This window comes from Pristiophorus japonicus, chromosome 3, assembly GCF_044704955.1.
Source record: "Pristiophorus japonicus isolate sPriJap1 chromosome 3, sPriJap1.hap1, whole genome shotgun sequence".
Taxonomy (NCBI): Eukaryota; Metazoa; Chordata; class Chondrichthyes; family Pristiophoridae; genus Pristiophorus; species Pristiophorus japonicus.
In genome coordinates this window covers 326,693,785-326,712,507 of record NC_091979.1, presented here as the reverse complement: position 1 = coordinate 326,712,507, position 18,723 = coordinate 326,693,785, and the positions used below count along the sequence as shown (strand labels likewise).

The following is an 18,723-nucleotide window of genomic DNA, read 5'->3' as shown; positions in this document are numbered from 1 at the left end:
GAAAGTGTGGTGCAGGCAGAAACCCTCACCACATTTAACCAGTTCTTAGATGTGCACATGAAATGCAATAAGGTGCAGGGGTACACACCTAAAACTGGGCATTTGTTGGCCGGTGCAGATACGATGGGCGTAAATGACTCCTTCCATGCTGTAAACCTCTATGATTATATAATTATCGGTTAGGATTACTTTCATGATGCAAAACGTGGCAATCAGATAATTAATGCTGTTTCCAGTGAAGAAGTGTTCGTGCAAGCTGGGGCTCGAACTCAGGAAGCTGAGATGAAGCATCTTATGAGGCTGCTGTTCGGAGCACGGGGAGCGTTGTCTGGAACGGTGGCATTTTGCAGCCCAGTGAAGGGCGGTAAACCGCTGTTTGATGCTGCATTCTCCGCTTTCTGCCGGCAGCGGCTGATTGGAGAGTGTGGGAGTGGAAGTTAGGGCTTGTCCCGCCCTCACTCACTCTGGAGCTGAGGAAGAGCGATTAGTCGATAGGTTTGTTTGTGGCTTTAATTTTCTGTTGTGAAGCGTGGTGGCGTGGCAGGATCCTTTAATAATCTCTCACAGCTGACCTGAATGCACGGAATGTGCAGCTTTGAGATATGGTTTCTCCAGCGTCAGGGCTGGAAACGGGAGGGAGTGAGAGACACTGTGTAGAATTTGAGTGTGAACAGAACTGTAGAGAGAAATCAGCAAATGGAACAGCATCGTGAGACACTGCACTCTGTTAACATTGAACCACTAATATGAATGATTTAATTTTATCTTATCATGAATTGAACACGTTTGCATAATGTTTCCGCCCGGTTTCGAACCGGGGACCTTTCGCGTGTTAGGCAAACGTGATAACCACTACACTACGGAAACGCTGTGGCAGTAACATTGTTGGGAACATAACCAGAGCTTTAACCTCAACATATGGACTACACTTCTGGAGCTTGTGTCACGAGAATAGAATGACGGTGCTATATTTAGCAAGGTTGTGAGTGTGGCAGGAATTGATCCCGTGTTTCTCTGCCTTTATACATAGGAACAGGAGTGGCCATTCCTCACCAAGTGGTTAGAATCTGGAATACACTTCTCTAAAGGGCGGTGGAGTCAGACTCAATCTTATCTTTCAAAACGGAGTTGGATAAGTATCCGAATGAAAAAAATTGCACAGCTGTGGGTAAATGACAGGGGAGTGAGACTTGTTGAGAGTTGGCATGGACTCGACGGGCTGCAACCATTCCCTTATTCTTTGATTCTATAAGTTAGTGGCACATTTAATAGTGTGCATGTCAGCAGAATATTGAAAGGGACATGGATTCAGTCGGCACAACGAGAGGCATCTGATTCAGAAGATTCGGGTGCACGAAAATTCGGGTTTAAAGACTTTAAAAGCATCATTTTTGTTTTGTGAAGATTCGGTCAGAGAAATGTTTGGGAAATGAATTTTTTGCTGAAAAGGGCTCAGCACTTCATCTTCTTTTTGGCTGTTAGTGTCACACTTCTTTCCGATGGTATTCTTCCAGAATGTATATTTTCTTTGCTGTTTCACAATAACCAGTCCCTTGCACTACAGTCTATCTCACTGTTTCCAACGTCCGATGTACATGTTACGAGCAATGAACATTTTGAAGCAGACTAAAATGGTTTATGGATTCAGAGGTAAAGTGCAGAGTACAGATAAGTTATTCAATTTAGGACTCTCCTTCAGTTAACATTTCTTTAGTTGTGCAAATGAAGATCATCAGTCAATTAATGATGATTTCCCATGAAGGCAGGATAATATTGAATGATTATGCATTTTCTAAGTAAAAGCCCATGTCATTCAGGGCGAAGTGGCAAATTGGATCCAAGTTTGGCTCAGAGGCAGGAAGCAAAGGGTAATGTTTGATGGGTGTTTTTGTGACTGGAAGGATGTTTCCAGTGGGGTTCCGCAGTTTTCAGTGCCAGATCCATTGCTTTTTATGGTATTTATCAATGATCTAAACTTGAATATAGGTGTTATGATTTCGAAGTTTTCAGGTGTTATTAAAATAGGCAGTGTGGTTGATAATGAAGAAGAAAGCTGGAGACTCCATGAAGATATCAATCAACTGATAAGGGGGTAGAGCAGTGGCAAATTGAATTTAATCCAGAGATGTGAGAGATCGCGCATTTGTGGAGGGCTAACAAGGAAAGGGAATACACATCAACTGGTATGACATTGAGAAGTGTAGAGGAACAAAGGTAACTGGGATTGCATGTCCACAGATCCCTGAAAGTAGCTGGCCAGTTGGAAAAGTTGGTTAAGCAGTCATATTGAATGGTTGCATTTATTGGCAGAAGCAAGGAACAGAACAGCAAGTGGGTTATGCTCGAACTGTATAAAATTCTGGTTAAGCCACAGCTGGAGTACTGCGTGCAGTTCTAGTCACCGCATTGAAGGAAGGACGTGAATACGCTGGAGAGGGTACAGAGGAGATTTACGTAGATGTTGTCGGGAGTGGAGCAACTTTGCTATGAGGACAGATTGGATAGGATGGGTTTGTTTTCCTTGGAACAGAGGAGGCTGATGGGCGACAGCATGAGGTGTATAAAAATAGGAGGGGCCTAGATATTGTTGATTAAAAGGGTCTATTTCACATAGTGGAGTGGTCAACAACCAGGCTTCGTAATTTAAAAGTAATTAGTGTAAGGGTTAAAGGGGATTTGAAGTGAACATTCTGCATGCAGATGATTGTGGGGGTCTCAAACTCACTGCCTGAAAGTGTGGTGCAGGCAGAAACCCTCAGCACAGTTAACAAGTTCTGAGATGTGCACATGAAATGCAATAAGATGCAGGGGTGCACTCCTGAAACTGGGCATTTGTTGGCCGGTGCAGATACGATGGGCTTAAATGACTCCTTCCATGCTGTAAACCTCTATGATTATATAATTATCGCTTAGGATTACTTTCATGATGCAAAACGTGGCAATCAGATAATTAATGGTGTTTCCAGTGAAGAAGTGTTCGTGCAAGCTGGGGCTCGAACTGAGGAAGCTGAGATGAAGCATTTTCTGAGTCTGCTGTTCGGTGTACGGGGAGCGTTGTCTCGAACGGTGGCATTTTGCAGCCCAGTGAAGGGCGGTAAACCGCTGTTTCAAGCTGCATTCTCCGCTTTCCGCCGGCAGCGGCTGATTGGAGAGTGTGGGAGCGGAAGTTAGGGCTTGTCCCGCCCTCACTCACTCTGGAGCTGGGGAAGAGCGATTAGTCGATGGGTTTGTTTGTGGCTTTAATTTTCTGTTGTGAAGCGTGGTGGCGTGGCAGGATCCTTTAATAATCTCTCACAGCTGACCTGAATGCACGGAATGTGCAGCAATGAGATATGGTTTCTCCAGCGTCAGGGCTGGAAACGGGAGTGAGTGAGAGACACTGTGTAGAATTTGAGTGTGAACAGAACTGCAGAGAGAAATCAGCAAATCGAACAGCATCGTGAGACACTGCACTCTGTTAACATTGAACCACTAATATGAATGATTTAATTTTTTCTTATCATTAATTGAACACGTTTGCATAATGTTTCCGCCCGGTTTCGAACCGGGGACTTTTCGCGTGTTAGGCGAACGTAATAACCACTACACTACGGAAACGCTGTGGCAGTAATATTGTTGGGAACATAACCAGAGCTTTAACCTCAACAGCTGGACGACACTTCTGGAGCTTGTGTCACGAGAATAGAATGACGGTGCTGTATTTAGCAAGGTTGTGAGTGTGGCAGGAATTGATCCCGTGTTTCTCTGCCTTTATACATAGGAACAGGAGTGGCCATTCCTCAGCAAGTGGTTAGAATCTGGAATAGACTGCTCTAAAGGGCGGTGGAGTCAGACTCAATCTTATCTATCAAAACGGAGTTGGATAAGTATCCGAATGAAAAAAATTGCACAGCTGTGGGTAAATGACAAGGGACTGAGACTTGTTGAGAGTTGGCATGGGCTCGACGGGCTGCAACCATTCCCTTATTCTTTGATTGTATAAGTTAGTGTCACATTTAATAGTGTGCATGTCAGCAGAATATTGAAAGGGACATGGATTCAGTCGGCACAACGAGAGGCATCTGATTCAGAAGATTCGTGTGCACGAAAATTCGGGTTTAATGACTTTAAAAGCATCATTTTTGTTTTGTGAAGATTCGGTCAGAGAAATGTTTGGGAAAATAATTTTTTGCGGAAAAGTGCTCAGCACTTCATCTTCTTTTTGGCTGTTAGGGCCACACTTCTTTTCGATGGTATTCTTCCAGAATGTATATTTTCTTTGCTGTTTCACAATAACCAGTCCCTTGCACTACAGTCTATCTCACTGTTTCCAACGTCCCATGTACATGTTACCACAAGGAACATTTTGAAGCAGACTTCTAAAGCACAGTGTCCAAAATGGTTTATGGATTCAGAGGTAAAGTGCAGAGCACAGGTAAGTTATTCAATTAAGGACTCTCCTTCAGTTAACATTTCTTTAGCTGGTCAAATGAAGATCATCAGTCAATTAATTATGTTTTCCCATGAAGGCAGGATAACATTTAATGATTATGCATTTTCTAAGTAAAAGCCCATGTGATTCAGGGCGAAGTGGCAAATTGGATCCAAATTTGGCTCAGAGGCAGGAAGCAAAGGGTAATGTTTGATGGGTGTTTTTGTGACTGGAAGGATATTTCCAGTGGGGTTTCACAGATTTCAGTGCCAGATCCATTGCTTTTTATGGTATTTATCAATGATCGAAACTTGAATATAGGTGTTATGATTACGAAGTTTTCAGGTGTTATTAAAATAGGCAGTGTGGTTGATAATGAAGAGGAAAGCTGGAGACTCCAGGAAGATGTCAATCAACTGATAAGGGGGTAGAGCAGTGGCAAATGCAATTTAATCCAGAGATGTGAGAGATCGCGCATTTGTGGAGGGCTAACAAGGAAAGGGAATACACATCAACTGGTATGACATTGAGAAGTGTAGAGGAACAAAGGTAACTGGGATTGCTTGTCCACAGATCCCTGAAGGTAGCTGGCCCGTTGGAAAAGTTGGTTAAGAAGTCATATGGAATGGTTGCATTTGTTAAAGCACATGGGATTGGGGGTAGTGTGCTGACATTGATTGAGAACTGGTTGTCAGACAGGAAGCAAAGAGTAGGAGTAAATGGGGACTTTTCAGAATGGCAGGCAGTGGCTAGTGGGGTACCGCAAGGTTCTGTGCTGGGGCCCCAGCTGTTTATACTGTACATTAATGATTTAGACGAGGGGATTAAATGTAGCATCTCCAAATTTGCGGATGACACTAAGTTGGGTGGCAGTGTGAGCTGCAAGGAGGGTTCTATGAGGCTGCAGAGCGACTTGGATAGTTTAGGTGAGTGGGCAAATGCATGGCAGATGAAGTATAATGTGGATAAATGTGAGGTTATCCACTTTGTTGGTAAAAACAGAGAGACAGACTATTATCTGAATGGTGACAGATTAGGAAAAGGGCAGGTGCAAAGAGACCTGGGTGTCGTGGTACATCAGTCATTGAAGGTTGGCATGCAGGTACAGCAGGCGGTTAAGAAAGCAAATGGCATGTTGGCCTTCATAGCGAGGGGATTTGAGTACAAGGGCAGGGAGGTGTTGCTACAATTGTACAGGGCCTTGGTGAGGCCACACCTGGAGTATTGTGTACAGTTTTGGTCTCCTAACCAGAGGAAGGACATTCTTGCTATTGAGGGAGTGCAGCGAAGGTTCACCAGACTGATTCCCGGGATGGCGGGACTGACCTATCAAGAAAGACTGGATCAACTGGGCTTGTATTCACTGGAGTTCAGAAGAATGAGAGGGGACCTCATAGAAACGTTTAAAATTTGACGGGTTTAGACAGGTTAGATGCAGGAAGAATGTTCCCAATGTTGGGGAAGACCAGAACCAGGGGACACAGTCTGAGGATAAGGGGGAAGCCATTTAGGACCGAGATGAGGAGGAATTTCTTCACCCAGAGAGTGGTGAACCTGTGGAATTCTCTACCACAGAAAGTTGTTGAGGCCAATTCACTAAATATATTCAAAAAGGAGTTAGATGAAGTCCTTACTACTAGGGGAATCAAGGGGTATGGTGAGAAATCAGGAATGGGGTACTGAAGTTGCATGTCCAGCTATGAACGCATTGAATGGCGGTGCAGGCTAGAAGGGCCGAATGGCCTACTCCTGCACATATTTTCTATGTTTCTATGTTTCTATTGGCAGAAGCAAGGAACAGAACAGCAAGTGGGTTATGCTAGAACTGTATAAAATTCTGGTTAGGCCACAGCTGGAGTACTGTGTGCAGTTCTGGTCACCGCATTGAAGGAAGAACGTGAATACGCTGGAGAGAGTACAGAGGATATTTACGTAGATGTTGCCGGGAGTGGAGCAACTTTGCTATGAGGACAGATTGGATAGGATGGGTTTGTTTTCCTTGGAACAGAGGAGGCTGATGGGCGACAGCATTGAGGTGTATAAAAATAGGAGGGGCCTAGATATTGTTGATTAAAAGGGTCTATTTCACATAGTGGAGTGGTCAACAACCAGGCTGCATAATTTCAAAGTAATTAGTGTAAGGGTTAAAGGGGATTTGAAGTGAACATTCTGCATGCAGATGTTTGTGGGGGTCTCAAACTCACTGCCTGAAAGTGTGGTGCAGGCAGAAACCCTCAGCACATTTAACAAGTTCTTAGATGTGCACATGAAATGCAATAAGGTGCAGGGGTACACACCTAAAACTGGGCATTTGTTGGCCGGTGCAGATACGATGGGCTTAAATGACTCCTTCCATGCTGTAAACCTCTATGATTATATAATTATCGGTTAGGATTACTTTCATGATGCAAAACGTGGCAATCAGATAATTAATGGTGTTTCCAGTGAAGAAGTGTTCGTGCAAGCTGGGGCTCGAACTGAGGAAGCTGAGATAAAACATCTTATGAGGCTGCTGTTCGGTGTACGGGGAGCGTTGTCTCGAACGGTGGCATTTTGCAGCCCAGTGAAGGGCGGAAAACCGCTGTTTGATGCTGCATTCTCCGCTTTCCGCCGGCAGCGGCTGATGGAGAGTGTGGGAGCGGAAGTTAGGGCTTGTCCCGCCCTCACTCACTCTGGAGCTAGGGAAGAGCGATTAGTCGATGGGTTTGTTTGTGGCTTTAATTTTCTGTTGTGAAGCGTGGTGGCGTGGCAGGATCCTTTAATAATCTCTCATAGCTGACCTGAATGCACGGAATGTGTAGCTTTGAGATATGGTTTCTCCAGCGACAGGGCTGGAAACGGGAGGGAGTGAGAGACACTGTGTAGAATTTGAGTGTGAACACAACTGCAGAGAGAAATCAGCAAATGGACCAGCATCGTGAGACACTGCACTCTGTTAATATTGAACCACTAATATGAATGATTTAATTTTATCTAATCATAAATTGAACACGTTTGCATAATGATTCCACCCGGTTTCGAACCGGGGACCTTTCGCTTGTGAGGCTAGCATAATAACCACTACACTACGGAAACGCTGTGACATTAACATTGTTGGGAACATAACCAGAGCTTTAACCTCAACAGCTGGACTACACTTCTGGAGCTTGTGTCACGAGAATAGAATGACGGTGCGATATTTAGCAAGGTTGTGAGTGTGGCAGGAATTGATCCCGTGTTTCTCTGCCTTTATACATACGAACAGGAGTGGCCATTCCTCAGCAAGTGGTTAGAATCTGGAATACACTGCTCCAAAGGGCGGTAGATTCAGACTCAATCTTATCTTTCAAAACGGAGTTGGATAAGTCTCCGAATGAAAAAAATTGCACAGCTGTGGGCAAATGACAGGGGAGTGAGACTTGTTGAGAATTGGCATGGGCTCGACGGGCTGCAACCATTCCCTTATTCTTTGATTCTATAAGTTAATGGCACATTTAATAGTGTGCGTGTCAGCAGAATATTGAAAGGGACATGGATTCAGTCGGCAAACGAGAGGTATCTGATTCAGAAGATTCGGGTGCACGAAAATTCGGGTTTAATGACTTTAAAGCAACATTTTTGTTTTGTGAAGATTCGGTCAGAGAAATGTTTGGGAACATAATTTTTTGCTGAAAAGGGCTCAGCACTTCATCTTCTTTTTGGCTGTTAGGGCCACACTTCTTTTCGATGGTATTCTTCCAGAATGTACATTTTCTTTGCTGTTTCACAATAACCAGTCCCTTGCACTACAGTCTATCTCACTGTTTCCAACGTCCCATGTACATGTTACCAGCAAGGAACATTTTGAAGCAGACTTCTAAAGCACAGAGCCCAAAATGGTTTATTGATTCATAGGTAAAGTGCAGAGCACAGATAAGTTATTCAATTAAGGACTCTCCTTCAGTTAACATTTCTTTAGTTTTGCAAATGAAGATCATCAAGTCAATTAATGATGTTTTCCCATGAAGGCAGGATAACATTTAATGATTATGCATTTTCTAAGTAAAAGCCCATGTGATTCAGGGCGAAGTGGCATATTGGATCCAAATTTGGCTCAGAGGCAGGAAGCAAAGGGTAATGTTTGATGGGTGTTTTTGTGACTGGAAGGATGTTTCCAGTGGGGTTCCGCAGTTTTCAGTGCCAGATCCATTGCTTTTTATGGTATTTATCAATGATCTAAACTTGAATATAGGTGTTATGATTACGAAGTTTTCAGGTGTTATTAAAATAGCAGTGCGGTTGATAATGAAGAAGAAAGCTGGAGACTCCAGGAAGATATCAATCAACTGATAAGGGGGTAGAGCAGTGGCAAATGGAATTTAATCCAGAGATGTGAGAGATCGCGCATTTGTGGAGGGCTAACAAGGAAAGGGAATACACATCAACTGGTATGACATTGAGAAGTGTTGAGGAACAAAGGTAACTGGGATTGCTTGTCCACAGATCCCTGAAGGTAGCTGGCCAGTTGGAAAAGTTGGTTAAGAAGTCATATGGAATGGTTGCATTTATTGGCAGAAGCAAGGAACAGAACAGCAAGTGGGTTATGCTAGACCTGTATAAAATTCTGGTTAGGCCACAGCTGGAGTACAGCGTGCAGTTCTGTTCACCGCATTGAAGGAAGAACATGAATAAGCTAGAGCGGGAACAGAGGAGATTTACGTAGATGTTACAGGGAGTGGAGCAACTTTGCTAGGAGGACAGATTGATTCGGATGGGTTTGTTTTCCTTGGAACAGAGGAGGCTGATGGGCGACAGCATTGAGGTGTATAAAAATAAGAGCGGCCTAGATATTGTTGATTAAAAGGGTCTATTTCACAGAGTGGAGTGGTCAACAACCAGGCTGCATAATTTAAAAGTAATTAGTGTCAGGTTTAAAGGGGATTTGAGGTGAACATTCTGCATGCAGATGTTTGTGAGGGTCTCAAACTCACTGCCTGAAAGTGTGGTGCAGGCAGAAACCCTCACCACATTTAACAAGTTCTTAGATGTGCACATGAAATGCAATAAGGTGCAAGGGTACACGCCTAAAACTCGGCATTTGTTGGCCGGTGCAGATACGATGGGCTTAAATGACTCCTTCCATGCTGTAAACCTCTATGATTATATAATTATCGGTTAGGATTACTTTCATGAGGCAAAACGTGGCAATCAGAAAATTAATGGTGTTTCCAGTGAAGAAGTGTTTGTGCAAGCTGGGGCTCGAACTCAGGAAGCTGAGATGAAGCATCTTATGCTACGGGGAGCGTTGTCTCGAACAGTGGCATTTTGCAGCCCAATGAAGCGCGGTAAACCGCTGTTTGATGCTGCATTCTCCGCTTCCCGCCGGCAGCGGCTGATTGGAGAGTGTTGGAGCAGAAGTTAGGTCCTCTCCCGCCCTCACTCACTCTGGAGCTGGGGAATAGTGATTAGTCGATGGGTTTGTTTGTGGCTTTAATTTTCTGTTGTGAAGCGTGGCGGCGTGACAGGATCCTTTAATAATCTCTCACAGCTGACCTGAATGCACGGAATGTGCAGCTTTGAGATATGGTTTCTCCAGCGTCAGGGCTGGAAACGGGAGTGAGTGAGAGACACTGTGTAGAATTTGAGTGTGAACAGAACTGCAGAGAGAAATCAGCAAACGGAACAGCATCGTGAGACACTGCACTCTGTTAATATTGAACCACTAATATGAATTATTTAATTTTTTCTAATCATTAATTGAACACGTTTGCATAATGTTTTCGCCCGGTTTCGAACCGGGGACATTTCACGTGTTTGGCGAACGTGAAAACCATTACACTACGGAAACGCTGTGGAAGTAACACTGTTGGGAACATAACCAGAGCTTTAACCTCAACACCTGGACTACACTTCTGGAGCTTGTGTCACGAGAATAGAATGACGGTGCTATATTTAGCAAGGTTGTGAGTGAGGCAGGAATTGATCCCGTGTTTCTCTGCCTTTATGCATAGGAACAGGAGTGGCCATTCCTCAGCAAGTAGTTAGAATCTGGAATACATTGCTCTAAAGGGCGGTGGAGTCAGACTCAATCTTATCTTTCAAAACGGAGTTGGATAAGTATCCGAATGAAAAAAATTGCACAGCTGTGGGTAAATGACAGGGGAGTGAGACTTGTTGAGAGTTGGCATGGGCTCGACGGGCTGCAACCATTCCCTTATTCATTGATTCTATAAGTTAGTGGCACATTTAATAGTGTGCATGTCAGCAGAATATTGAAAGGGACATGGATTCAGTCGGCACAACGAGAGGCATCTGATTCAGAAGATTCGGGTGCACGAAAATTCGGGTTTAATGACTTTAAAAGCATCATTTTTGTTTTGTGAAGATTCGGTCAGGGAAAAGATTGGGAAAATAATTTTTTACTGAAAAGGGCTCAGCACTTCATCTTCTTTTTGGCTGTTAGGGTCACACTTCTTTTCGATGGTATTCTTCCAGAATGTATATTTTCTTTGCTGTTTCACAATAACCAGTCCCTTGCACTACAGTCTATCTCACTGTTTCCAACGTCTCATGTACATGTTACCAGCAATGAACATGTTGAAGCAGACTTCTAAAGCACAGTGTCCAAAATGGTTTATGGATTCAGAGGTAAAGTGCAGAGCACAGGTAAGTTATTCAATCAAGGACTCTCTTTCAGTTAACATTTCTTTAGTTGTGCAAATGAAGATCATCAGTCAATTAATGATGTTTTCCCATGAAGGCAGGATAACATTTAATGATTCTGCATTTTCTAAGTAAAAGCCCATGTGATTCAGGGCGAAGTGGCACATTGGATCCAAATTTGTCTCAGAGGCAGGAAGCAAAGGGTAATGTTTGATGGGTGTTTTTGTGACTGGAAGGATGTTTCCAGTGGGGTTCCACAGTTTTCAGTGCCAGATCCATTGCTTTTTATGGTATTTATCAATGATCTAAACTTGAATATAAGTGTTATGATTACGAAGTTTTCAGGTGTTATTAAAATAGGCAGTGTGGTTGATAATGAAGAAGAAAGCTGGAGACTCCAGGAAGATATCAATCAACTGATAAGGGGGTAGAGCAGTGGCAAATTGAATTTAAACCAGAGATGTGAGAGATCGCGCATTTGTGGAGGGCTAACAAGGAAAGGGAATACACATCAACTGGTATGACATTGAGAAGTGTAGAGGAACAAAGGTAACTGGGATTGCTTGTCCACAGATCCCTGAAGGTAGCTGGCCAGTTGGAAAAGTTGGTTAAGAAGTCATATGGAATGGTTGCATTTATTGGCAGAAGCAAGGAACAGAACAGCAAGTGGGTTATGCTAGAACTGTATAAAATTCTGGTTAGGCCACAGCTGGAGTACTGCGTGCAGTTCTGTTCACCGCATTGATGGAAGAACGTGAATACGCTGGAGAGGGTATAGAGGAGATTTACGTAGATGTTGCCGGGAGTGGAGCAACATTGCTATGAGGACAGATAGGATAGGATGGGTTTGTTTTCCTTGGAACAGAGGAGGCTGATGAGCGACAGCATTGAGGTGTATAAAAATAGGAGGGGCCTAGATATTGTTGATTAAAAGGGTCTATTTCACATAGTGGAGTGGTCAACAACCAGGCTGCATAATTTAAAAGTAATTAGTGTAAGGGTTAAAGGGGATTTGAAGTGAACATTCTGCATGCAGATGTTTGTGGGGGTCTCAAACTCACTGCCTGAAAGTGTGGTGCAGGCAGAAACCCTCACCACATTTAACAAGTACTGAGATGTGCACATGAAATGCAATAAGGTGCAGGGGTACACACCTAAAACTGGGCATTTGTTGGCCGGTGCAGATACGATGGGCTTAAATGACTCCTTCCATGCTGTAAACCTCTATGATTATATAATTATCGGTTAGGATTACTTTCATGATGCAAAACGTGGCAATCAGATAATTAATGGTGTTTCCAGTGAAGAAGTGTTCGTGCAAGCTGGGGCTCGAACTCAGGAAGCTGAGATGAAGCATCTTATGAGGCTGCTGTTTGGTGTACGGGGAGCGTTGTCTCGAACGGTGGCATTTTGCAGCCCAGTGAAGGGCGGTAAACCGCTGTTTGATGCTGCATTCTCCGCTTTCCGCCGGCAGCCGCTGATTGGAGAGTGTGGGAGCGGAAGTTAGGGCTTGTCCCGCCCTCACTCACTCTGGAGCTGCGGAAGAGCGAGAAGTCGATGGGTTTGTTTGTGGCTTTAATTTTCTGTTGTGAAGCGTGGTGGCGTGGCAGGATCCTTAAATAATCTCTCACAGCTGAGCTGAATGCACAGAATGTGCAGCTTTGAGATATGGTTTCTCCAGCGTCAGGGCTGGAAACGGGAGGGAGTGAGAGACACTGTGTAGAATGTGAGTGTGAACAGAGCTGCAGAGAGAAATCAGCAAATGGACCAGCATCGTGAGACACTGCACTCTGTTAATATTGAACCACTAATCTGAATGATTTAATTTTATCTAATCATTAATTGAACACGTTTGCATAATGTTTCCGCCCGGTTTCGAACCGGGGACCTTTCGCGTGTGAGGCGAACGTGATAACCACTACAGTACGGAAACGCTGTGGCAGTAACATTGTTGGGAACATAACCAGAGCTTTAACCTCAACAGCTGGACTACACTTTTGGAGCTTGTGTCACGAGAATAGAATGACGGTGCTATATTTCGCAAGGTTGTGAGTGAGGCAGGAATTGATCCCGTGTTTCTCTGCCTTTATACATAGGAACAGGAGTGGCCATTCCTCAGCCAGTGGTTAGAATCTGGAATACACTGCTCTAAAGGCAGGTGGAGTCAGACTCAATCTTATCTTTCAAAACGGAGTTGGATAAGTATCCGAATGAAAAAAATTGCACAGCTGTGGGTAAATGACAGGGGGGTGAGACTTGTTGAGAGTTTGCAAGGGCTCGACGGGCTGCAACCATTCCCTTATTCTTTGATTCTATAAGTTAGTGGCACATTTAATAGTGTGCATGTCAGCAGAATATTGAAAGGGACATGGATGCAGTCGGCACAACGAGAAGCATCTGATTCAGAAGATTCGGGTGCACGGCAATTCGGGTTTAATGACTTTAAAAGCATCATTTTTGTTTTGTGAAGATTCGGTCAGAGAAATGTTAGGGAAAATAATTTTTTGCTGAAAAGGGCTCAGCACTTCATCTTCTTTTTGGCTGCTTGGGTCACACTTCTTTTCGATGGTATTCTTCCAGAATGTATATTTTCTTTGCTGTTTCACAATAACCAGTCCCTTGCACTGCAGTCTATCTCACTGTTTCCAACGTTTCATGTACATGTTACCAGCAATGAACATTTTGAAGCAGACTTCTAAAGCACAGTGTCAAAAATGGTTTATGGATTCAGAGGTAAAGTGCAGAGCACAGATAAGTTATTCAATTAAGGACTCTCCTTCAGTTAACATTTCTTTAGTTGTGCAAATGAAGATCATCAGTCAAATAATGATGTTTTCCCATGAAGGCAGGATAACATTTAATGATTATGCATTTTCTAAGTAAAAGCCCATGTGATTCAGGGCGAAGTGGCAAATTGGATCCAAATTTGGCTCAGAGGCAGGAAGGAAAGGCTATTGTTTGATGGGTGTTTTTGTGACTGGAAGGATGTTTCCAGTTGGGTTCCGCAGTTTTCAGTGCCAGATCCATTGCTTTTTATGGTATTTATCAATGATCTAAACTTGAATATAGGTGTTATGATTCCGAAATTTTCAGGTGTTATTAAAATCGGCAGTGGGTTGATAATGAAGAAGAAAGCTGGAGACTCCAGGAAGATATCAATCAACTGATAAGGGGGTAGAGCAGTGGCAAATGGAATTTAATCCAGAGATGTGAGAGATCGCGCATTTGTGGAGGGTTAACAAGGAAAGGGAATACACATCAACTGGTATGACATTGAGTAGTGTAGAGGAACAAAGGTAACTGGGATTGCATGTCCACAGATCCCTGAAGGTAGCTGGCAAGTTGGAAAAGTTGGTAAAGAAGTCATATGGAATGGTTGCATTTATTGGCAGAAGCAAGGAACAGAACAGCAAGTGGCTTAAGCTAGAACTGTATAAAAGTCTGTTTGGGCCACAGCTGGAGTACTGCGTGCAGTTCTGGTCACCGCATTGAAGGAAGAACGTGAATACGCTGGAGAGGGTACAGAGGAGATTTACGTAGATGTTGCCGGAAGTGGAGCAACTTTGCTATGAGGACAGATTGGATAGGATGGGTTTGTTTTCCTTAGAACAGAGGAAGCTGATGGGCGACAGCATTGAGGTGTATAAAAATAGGAGGGGCCTAGATATTTTTGATTAGAAGTGTCTATTTCACATAGCGGAGTGGTCAACAACCAGGCTGCATAATTTAAAAGTAATTAGTGTAAGGGTTAAAGGGGATTTGAAGTGAACATTCTGCATGCAGATGTTTGTGGGGGTCTCAAACTCACTGCCTGAAAGTGTGGTGCAGGCCGAAACCCTCACCACATTTAACAAGTTTTTAGATGTGCACATGAAATGCAATAAGGTGCAGGGGTACACACCTAAAACTGGGCATTTGTTGGCCGGTGCAGATACGATGGGATTAAATGACTCCTTCCATGCTGTAAATCTCTATGATTATATAATTATCAGTTAGGATTACTTTCATGATGCAAAACGTGGCAATCAGATAATTAATGGTGTTTCCAGTGAAGAAGTGTTCGTGCAAGCTCGGGTTCGAACTCACGAAGCTGAGATGAAGCATCTTCTGAGGCTGCTGTTCGGTGCACGGGGAGCGTTGTTTCGAACGGTGGCATTTTGCAGCCCAGTGAAGGGCGGTAAACCGCTGTTTGATGCTGCATTTTCCGCTTTCCGCCGGCAGCGGTTGATTGGAGAGTGTGGGAGCGGAAGTTAGGGCTTGTCCCGCCCTCACTCACTCTGGAGCTGGGGAAGAGCGATTAGTCGATGGGTTTGTTTGTGGCTTTAATTTTCTGTTGTGAAGCGTGGCGGTGTGGCAGGATCCTTTAATAATCTCTCACAGCTGACCTGAATGCACGGAATGTGCAGCTTTGAGATATGGTTTCTCCAGCGTCAGGGCTGGAAACGGGAGGGAGTGAGAGACACTGTGTAGAATTTGAGTGTGTACAGAACTGTAGAGAGAAAACAGTAAATGGAACAGCATCGTGAGACACTGCACTCTGTTAATATTGAACCACTCAAAAGAATGATTTAATTTTATCTTATCATTAATTGAACACGTTTGCATAATGTTTCCACCCAGGGACCTTTCGCGTGTGAGGCGAAAGTGATAACCACTACACTACGGAAACGCTGTGGCAGTAACATTGTTGGGAACATAACCAGAGCTTTAACCTCAACAGCTGGACCACACTTCTGGAGCTTGCGTCATGAGAATAGAATGACGGTGCTATATTTAGCAAGGTTGTGAGTGTGGCAGGAATTGATCGCGTGTTTCTCTGCCTTTATACATAGGAACAGGAGTGGCCATTCCTCAGCAAGTGGTTAGAATCTGGAATACACTGCGCTAAAGCGCGGTGGAGTCAGACTCAATCTTATCTTTCAAAACGGAGTTTGATCAGTATCCGAATGAAAGAAATTGCACAGCTGTGGGTAAATGACAGGGGAGTGAGACTTGTTGAGAGTTGGCATGAGCTCGACGGGCTGCAACCATTCCCTTATTCTTTGATTGTATAAGTTAGTGGCACATTTAGTAGTGTGCATGTCAGCAGAATATTGGAAGGGACATGGATTCAGTCGGCACAACGAGAGGCATCTGATTCAGAAGATTTGGGTGCACATAAATTCGGGTTTAATGACTTTAAAAGCTTCATTTTTGTTTTGTGAAGATTCGGTCAGAGAAATGTTTGGGAAAAGAATTTTTTACTGAAAAGACCTCAGCACTTCATCTTCTTTTTGGCTGTTAGGGCCACACTTCTTTTCCATAGTATTCTTCCAGAATGTATATTTTCTTTGCTGTTTCACAATAACCAGTCCCTTGCACTACAGTCTATCTCACTGTTTCCAACGTCCCATGTACATGTTACCAGCAATGAACATTTTGAAGCAGACTTCTAAAGCACAGTGTCCAAAATGGTTTATGGATTCAGAGGTAAAGTGCAGAGCACAGATAAGTTATTCAATTAAGGACTCTCCTTCAGTTAACATTTCTTTAGTTGTGCAAATGAAGATCATCAGTCAATTAATGATGTTTTCCCATGAAGGCAGGATAACATTTAATGATTATGAATTTTCTAAGTAAACGCCCATGTGATTCAGGGCGAAGTGGCAAATTGGATCCAAATTTGGCTCAGAGGCAGGAAGCAAAGGGTAATGTTTGATGGGTGTTTTTGTGACTGGAAGGATGTTTCCAGTGGGGTTCCACAGTTTTCAGTGCCAGATCCATTGCTTTTTATGGTATTTATCAATGATCTAAACTTGAATATAGGTGTTATGATTACGAAGTTTTCAGGTGTTATTAAAATAGGCAGTGTGGTTGATAATGAAGAAGAAAGCTGGAGACTCCAGGAAGATATCAATCAACTGATAAGGGGGTAGAGCAGTGGCAAATGTAATTTAATCCAGAGATGTGAGAGATCGTGCATTTGTGGAGGGCTAACAAGGAAAGGGAATACACATCAACTGGTATGACATTGAGAAGTGTAGAGGAACAAAGGTAACTGGGATTGCTTGTCCACAGATCCCTGAAGGTAGCTGGCCAGTTGGAAAAGTTCGTTAAGAAGTCATATGGAATGGTTGCATTTATTGGCAGAAGCAAGGAACGGAACAGCAAGTGGGTTATGCTAGAACTGTATAAAATTCTGGTTAGGCCACAGCTGGAGTACTGCGTGCAGTTCTGGTCACCGCATTGAAGGAAGAACGTGAATACACTGGAGAGGGTACAGAGGAGATTTACGTAGATGTTGCCGGGAGTGGAGCAACTTTGCTATGAGGACAGATTGGATAGGATGGGTTTGTTTTCCTTGGAACAGAGGAGGCTGATGGGCGACAGCATTGAGGTGTATAAAAATAGGAGGGGCCTAGATATTGTTGATTAAAAGGGTCTATTTCACATAGTGGAGTGGTCAACAACCAGGCTGCATAATTTCAAAGAAATTAGTGTCAAGGTTAAAGGGGATTTGAAGTGAACATTCTGCATGCAGATGTTTGTGAGGGTCTCAAACTCACTGCCTGAAAGTGTGGTGCAGGCAGAAACACTCACCACATTTAACAAGTTCTTAGATGTGCACATGAAATGCTATAAGGTGCAGGGGTACACACCTAAAACTGGGCATTTGTTGGCCGGTGCAGATACGATGGGCTTAAATGACTCCTTCCATGCTGTAAACCTCTATGATTATATAATTATCGGTTAGGATTACTTTCATGATGCAAAACGTGGCAATCAGATAATTAATGGTGTTTCCATTGAAGAAGTGTTCGTGCAAGCTGGGGCTCGAACTCAGGAAGCTGAGATGATGCATCTTATGAGACTGCTGTTCGGTGTACGGGGAGCGTTCTCTCGAATGGTGGCATTTTGCAGCCCAGTGAAGGGTGGTAAACCGCTGTTTGATGCTGCATTCTCCGTTTTCCGCCGGCAGCGGCTGATTGGAGAGTGTGGGAGCGGAAGTTAGGGCTTGTCCCGCCCTCACTCACTCTGGAGCTGGGGAAGAGCGATTAGTCGATGGGTTTGTTTGTGGCTTTAATTTTCTGTTGTGAAGCGTGGTGGCGTGGCAGGATCCTTTAATAATCTCTCACAGCTGACCTGAATGCTCGGAATGTGCAGCTTTGAGATATGGTTTCTCCAGCGTCAGGGCTGGAAACGGGAGGGAGTGAGATACACTGTGTAGAATTTGAGTGTGGACAGAACTGCAGAGAGAAATCAGCAAATGGAACAGCATCGTGAGACACTGCACTCTGTTAATATTGAACCACTAATATGAATGATTTGATTTTATCTAATCATTAATTGAACACGTTTGCATAATGTTTCCACCCGATTTCGAACCGGGCACCTTGCACGTGTTTGGCGAACGTGATAACCACTACACTACGGAAACGCTGTGGCAGTAACACCGTGGGGAACATAACCAGAGCTTTAAACTCAACAGCTGGACTACACTTCTGGAGCTTGTGTCACGAGAATAGAATAACGGTGCTATATTTAGCAAGGTTGTGAGTGTGGCAGGAATTGATCCCGTGTTTCTCTGCCTTTATACATAGGAACAGGAGTGGCCATTCCTCAGCAAGTGGTTAGAATCTGGAATACACTTCTCTAAAGGGCGGTGGAGTCAGACTCAATCTTATCTTTCAAAACGGAGTTGGATAAGTATC

The 18,723-nt window shown here is 43.7% G+C and overlaps 3 non-coding genes across 3 annotated transcripts; all 3 read right to left on the bottom strand.

Moving 5' to 3' along the window:
* Positions 1–794: 794 nt before the first annotated feature.
* Positions 795–867, bottom strand: trnav-aac (transfer RNA valine (anticodon AAC)). The gene has a single exon. It is a non-coding gene; the product is annotated as a tRNA-Val (tRNA).
* A 2,657-nt stretch (positions 868–3,524) lies between these two features.
* Positions 3,525–3,597, bottom strand: trnav-aac (transfer RNA valine (anticodon AAC)). Its single transcript has one exon. It is a non-coding gene; the product is annotated as a tRNA-Val (tRNA).
* A 9,295-nt stretch (positions 3,598–12,892) lies between these two features.
* Positions 12,893–12,965, bottom strand: trnav-cac (transfer RNA valine (anticodon CAC)). Its single transcript has one exon. It is a non-coding gene; the product is annotated as a tRNA-Val (tRNA).
* Between the last annotated feature and the right edge of the window lie 5,758 nt (positions 12,966–18,723).